Source organism: Panulirus ornatus, chromosome 14, assembly GCF_036320965.1.
Source record: "Panulirus ornatus isolate Po-2019 chromosome 14, ASM3632096v1, whole genome shotgun sequence".
NCBI classification, from domain to species: Eukaryota; Metazoa; Arthropoda; class Malacostraca; order Decapoda; family Palinuridae; genus Panulirus; species Panulirus ornatus.
This window is the reverse complement of record NC_092237.1, coordinates 26,683,455-26,690,279: the sequence shown is the minus strand read 5'-3', so window position 1 is coordinate 26,690,279 and position 6,825 is coordinate 26,683,455.

The following is a 6,825-nucleotide window of genomic DNA, read 5'->3' as shown; positions in this document are numbered from 1 at the left end:
GTCAGTGGATTGAATCAGGGCATGTGAAGCGTCTGGGGTAAACCATGGAAAGCTGTGTAGTTATGTATATTTGCGTGTGTGGACTTATGTATATACATGTGTATTGGGTTGGGTTGGGCCATTTCTTTCGTCTGTCTCCTTGCGCTACCTCGCAAACGCGGGAGACAACTACAAAAATATATATATATATATATATATATATATGTATATATATATATATATATATATATATATATATATATATATATATATATATATATATATATATATATATATATATATATATATATATATATATATATATATATATATATATATATATATATATATATATATATATATATATATATATATATATATATATATATATATATATATATATATATATATATATATATATATGTACATATATATATATACGTCCCTGGGAATAGGGAAGAAATAATGCGTCCCACGTATTCCTCACGTGTTGTAGAAGGCGACTAAAGGGGACGGGAGCGGGGACTGGAAACCCTGCCATTCTTGTACTTTAACGTTCTGAAAGGGGAAACAGAAGAAGGAATCACGCGGGGAGTGCTCATCCTCCTCGAAAGCTCAGATTGGGGTGTCCAAATGTGTGTGGATGTAACCACGATGAAAAAAATTAGAGATAGGTAGTATGCTTGAGGAAAGGAACCAGGATGTTTTGGCTCTGAGTGAAAGAAAGCTCAAGGGTAAATGTCATGGGAGTAAAGACAAGGTTTAGTGAGAGGACAAGAGCAAGGAAAGAAGTAGTCACTGCTTCTGAGAAAAGAGTGGTGGGAGTATATGATAGAGTGAAAGAAAGTAAATTCTAGATTGATATAGGGAAACCTGAAAGTGGAAGGAAAGAGATGGGTGATTATTGGTGCATTTGCACCTGGGCATGAGAAGAAAGATCAGGGAGGCAAGTGTTTTGGGAGCAGCTGAGTGAGTATGTTAGTAGTTTTGATGCACGAGACTGAGTTATAGTGATGGGTGATTTGAATGCAAAGGTGAGTAATGTGGCAGTTGAGGGAATAATTGGTGTACATGGGGTGTTCAGAGTTGTAAATGGAAATGGTGAAGAGCTTGTAGATTTATGTGCTGAAAAAGGACTGGTGATTGGGAATACCTGGTTTAAAAAGAGAGATATACATAAGTATACATATATAAGTAGGAAAGATGGCCAGAGAGCGTTATTAGATTACGTGTTAATTGATAGGCGCGCGAAAGGGAGACTTTTAGATGTTAATGTGCTGAGAGGTCCAACTGGAGGGATGTTGATCATTATCTTGTGGAGGCGAAGTTGAAGATTTGTAGAAGTTTTCAGAAAAGAAGAGAGAAGGTTGAGGAGAAAAGACTGGTGAGAGTAAGTGAGCCTTGGAAGGATATTTGTGTGAGGAAGTACCAGGAGAAACTGAGTACGGAATGGGAAAAGATGAGAACAAAGGAGGTAAGGGGAGTGGGGGAGTAATGGGATGTATTTAGGGAAGCAGTGATGGCATGCGCAAAAGATGCTTGTGGCATGAGAAGCGTAGAAGGTGGGGAGATTCGAAAGGGTAGTGTGTGGTGGGATGAAGAAGTAAGATTATTAGCGAAAGAAAGATTTAGGCATTTGGAAGATTTTTGCAGGGAAATAATGTGAATGACTGGGAGATGTATAAAAGAAAGAGGCTGGACGTCAAGAGAAAGGTGCAAGAGGTGAATAAGAGGGCAAATGAGAGTTGGGGTGAGAGAGCATCATTAAATTTTAGGGAGAATGAAAATATGTTATGGAAGAGGTAAATAACGAGCGTAAGACAAGAGAAGAAATGGAACTTCAGTGATGAGGGGTAATGGGAAGGAGATAACAGGTAGTGGTGATGCGGGAAGGCGAGTGAGTGAGTATTTTGAAGATTCGTTGAATGTGTTTGATGATGGAGTGGCATATATAGGATGTTTTGGTCGATGTGGTGTGGAAAGTGAGAGGATTAGGAAGAATGATTTGGTAAAGGGAGAACAGGTAGTAAAAGCTTTGTGGAAGATGAAACCCGGCAAGGCAGCGGGTTTGGATGGTATTGTAATGGAATTTATAAAGAATTGGGTTGCTGTATTGTTGACTGGTTGGTAAGGTTATTAGTGTACGTATGAATCGTGGTGAGGTGTCGCAGTGTGGTTTCAAAAGTGGTAGACGATGTGTAGATCAGGTGATTGTTTTGAAGAATGTATTTGAGAAATAATTAGAAAAGCAAATTGATTCGTATGTAGCATTTATGGATCTGGTGAAGGCATATGACAGAGTTGATAGAGATGCTCTGTGGAAGGTATTAAGAATATATGGTGTGGGAGGCAAGTTGTTAGAAGGAGTGAAAAGTTTTTATCGAGGATGTAAGGCAACTGTTCGTGTAGGAAGAGAGGAAAGTGATTGGTTCTCAGTGAATGTTGGTTTGCGGCAGGAGTGCGTGATGTCTCCATGGTTGTTTAATATTTCATGGATTGGGTTGTTATGGAGGTGAATGCAAGAGTTTTGGAAAGAGGGGTAAGTATGCAGTCTGTTGTGGATGAGAGAGCTTGCAAAGTGATTCAGTTATTGCACGCTGATGATACAGCGCTGGTGGCTGATTCCGGTGAGAAACTGCAGGAGCTGGTGACTGAGTTTGGTAAAGTCTGTGAAAGAAGAAAGCTGAGAGTATATGTGAATAAGAGCAAGGTTATTAAGTACAGTAGTGTTGACGAACAAGTCAATTGGGAGGTACGTTTGAGTGGAGAAAAACCGGAGGAAGTGAAGTGTTTTATATATCTGGGAGTGGATGTGGCCGTCTATGGAACCATGGAAACGGAAGTGAATCATAGGGTGGGGAGGGGGCGAAAATTCTGGAAGCGTTGAAAAATGTGTGGAAGTCAAGAACGTTATCTTGAAAAACAAAAATGCGTAAGTTTGAAGGAATAGTGCTTCCAACAATGATATTTGGTTGCGAGGCATGGACTATAGATAGAGTTGTGCGAAGGAGGGTGGATGTGCTGGAAATGAGATGTTTGAGGACAATGTATGGTGTGAGGTGGTTTGATCGAGTAAGCATTGAAAGGGTAAGAGAGATGTGTGGTGGTAAAAAGAGTGTGGTTGAGAAAGCAGAAGAGGGTATTCTTAAATAGTTTGGTCAAATGGAGAGAATGAGTGAGGAAAGATTAACAAGGAGGATATATGTGTCAGAGGTAGAGGGAACGAGAAGTGGGAGACCAAATTGGAGGTGGAAAGATGGAGTGAAAAAGATTTTGCGTGATCGGGGCCTGAACACGAAGGAGGGTGAAAGGCGTGAAAGGAATAGAGTGAATTGGAACGATGTGGTATACCGGGGTCAATGGATTGAACCAGGGCTTGTGAAGCGTCTGGGATAAACCATGGAAAGTTTGTTGGGGCCTAGTTGTAGAAAGGGGGCTATAGTTTTGGTGCATTATACATGACAGCGAGAGACTGAGTGTGAATGAATGTGGCCTTTGTTGTCTTTTCCTAGCGGTACCTCGTGCTCATGCGGGGGTTGGGGGTTGTTATTTCATTATGTGTCGGGGTGACAACGGAAATGAATAAAGGCAGACAGTATAAGATATGGATATGTGTATATATGTCTATGTCTGTATGTGTATATGTATGTATACGTTGAGATGTATAGGTATGTATAAGTGCATGTGTGGACGTGTATGTATATGGATGTGTATTTGGTTGGGTTGGGCCATTCTTTCGTTTCCTTGCGCTACACATGTATATAATTCATACTGTCTGCCTTTATTCATTCCCAGCGCCACACCGCAACACATGAAATAAAAAAAAACCCTCCCTCCTCATGTGGGCGAGGTAGCACTTGGAAAGACAACAAAGGCCACATTCGTTTACACTCAGTCTCTAGCTATCATGTACTAATGCAATGAAACCACAGCTCCCTTTCCACATCCAGGCCCCAGAGAACTTTTCATGGTTCAATCCATTCATAGCACGTCGACCCCGATGTACCACATCGTTCCTATTCACTGTCTTCCTTGCACCCCTTTCACCCTCCTACATGTTCAGGCCACGATCGCTCAAAATCTTTTCACTCCATATTTCCACCTTCAATTTGGTCTCCCACTTCTCAATCGCTCCACCTCTGACACATATATTCTCTTGGTCAATCTTTCCTCACTCATTCTCTTCATGTGACCAAACCATTTCAAACACCCGTTTCTGCTCCCTCAACCACTCTTTTTATTACCACACATCTGTCTTACCCTATTATTACTTACCCGATCAAACCACCCCATACGACATATTGTCCTCAAACATCTCATTTCCAGCACATCCACCATCCTACGCAAATTTCAATATATAGCCCACGCCTCGCAACCATATAACTTTGTTGGAACCACTATTCCTTCAAACATACCCATTTTTGCTTTTCGAAATAATGTTCTCGATTCCACACATTCTAAAAGCCTCTCAGAAGTTTCGCCCCCTCCCCCATCATATGATTCACTTCGGCTTCCTTGCTTCCACCCGCTCTCAAATCCACTCCTAGATATCTAAAACAATTCACTTCCTCCAGCTTTTCTACATAAAACTTACCTCCCAAGTGACTTGTCTCTCAACCCTACTGTACTTAATAACCTTGCTCTTATTCATATTTACTCTCAGCTTTCATCTTTCACACACTTTACCAAACTCAGTCACCAGCTTTTGCAGTTTCTCACATGAATCAGCCACCAACGCTGTATCATCAGCGATAAATAACTGACTCACTTTCCAAGCTCTCTCATCCACAACAGACTGCATACTTGCCCATCTTTCCAAAACTCTTGCATTCACCTCCCTAACAACCCTATCCTTAAACAAATTTAAAAAAACATGGAGACATCACACACCCCTGCCGCAAACCTACATTCACTGGGAACCAATCACTCTCCTCTATTCCTACACGTACACATGCCTTACATCTTCGATAAAAACTTTTTACTCCTTCTAACAACCTGCTCAAACACCATATATTCTTAAATACCTTCCACAGAGCATCTCTGTCATCTTTATCATATGCCTTCTCCAGATCCATAAACGCTACATACAAATCCATTTCCTTTTCAAAGTATTTCTCACATATGTTCTTCAAAGCAAACACCTGATCCACACATCCTCTACCACTTCTGAAGCCACACTGCTCTTCCCCAATCTGATGCTCTGTACATGCCTTCACCCTCTCAATCAATACCCTCCCATACAATTTCCCAGGAATACTCAACAAACTTATACCTCTGTAATTTGAGCACTCACTTTTATCCCCTTTGCCTTTCTACAATGGCACTATGCAAGCAATACGCCAATCCTAAGGCACCTTACCATGAGTCATACATACATTTGATACCCTTACCAACCAGTCAACAATACAGTCACCCCATTCTTAATAAATTCCATTGCAATACCATCTAAACACGCTGCCTTGCCAGCTTTCTCATTCCGTAAAGCATTTACTACCTCTTCTCTGTTTACCAAATCATTCTCCCTAACCCTCTCACTTTGCAAGCCACCTCGAACAATAGACCTTATATCTGCCACTCTATCATCAAAATTATTACACAAACCTTCAAAATACTCACTCCATCTCCTTCTCACATCACCACTACTGGTTATCACCTTCCGATTAGCCCCCTTCACGGAAGTTCCTATTGATTCCCTTGTCTTGCGCACATTATTTCCCGCCTTCCAAAACATCTTATTCTCCCTAAAATCTAATGATACTCTCTTACCCCAACTCTCATTTGCCATCTTTTTCATCTCTTGCACCTTTCTATTGAACTCCTGCCTCTTTCATCTATAGATCTTCCAGTCATTTGCAGTATTTCCCTGCAAAAATCGTCCAAATACCTCTCTTTTCTTTCACTAACAATCTTACATCTTCATCCCACCACTCACTACCCTTTCTACTCTGCCCACCAACCATTCTTCTCATGCCACAACCATCTTTTGCACAAGCCATCATTGCTTCCCTAAATACATCCCATTCCTCCCCCACTATCCTTATGTCCTTTGTTCACACCTTTTTACGTTTTGTACGCAGTCTCTCCTGGTACTTCCTTATACAAGTTTCCTTCCCAAGCTCACTTACTCTCACCAGTCTCTTCACCCCATTATACTCTCTTTTTCTGAAAACCTCCACAAATCTTCACCTTCGCCTCCACAAGATAATGATCATACATCCCTCCATTTGCACCTCTCAGCACATTAACATCCAAAAGTCTCTCTTTCGCGCGCCTATCAATTAACATGTAATCCAAAAACGCTCTCTTGCCATCTCTCCTACTTACATACGTATACTTATGTATATCTCTCCTTTTAAACCAGGCATTGCCAATCACCAATCCTTTATCAGCACAAAAATCTACAAGCTCTTCAACATTTCCATTTACAACAATGAACACCCCATGTACACAAAATATTTCCTAATATGCCACATTACTCACCTTTCAATTCGAATCACCCATTACTATAACCCGGTCTAGTGCATTAAAAATGCTAAAACACTCACTCAGCTGCTCCCAAACCACTTGCCTCCCATAATCTTTCTTCTCACGCACAGGTGCATATGCACCAATGATCACCCATTTCTCTCCATCCACTTTCAGGTTTAACCATATCAATCTAGAATTTACTTTCTTACACTTTATCACTTACTACCACTAAACCTGTTTCAAGAGTACTGCTACTCCTTCCCTTGCTCTTGTCCTCTCATTAACCCCTGACTTTAATGCCAAGACATTTCCAAACCACTTCTCTCCTTTTCCTAAGAGCTTCGTTTCACTCAGAGCCAAAACATCCAGGTTCCTTTC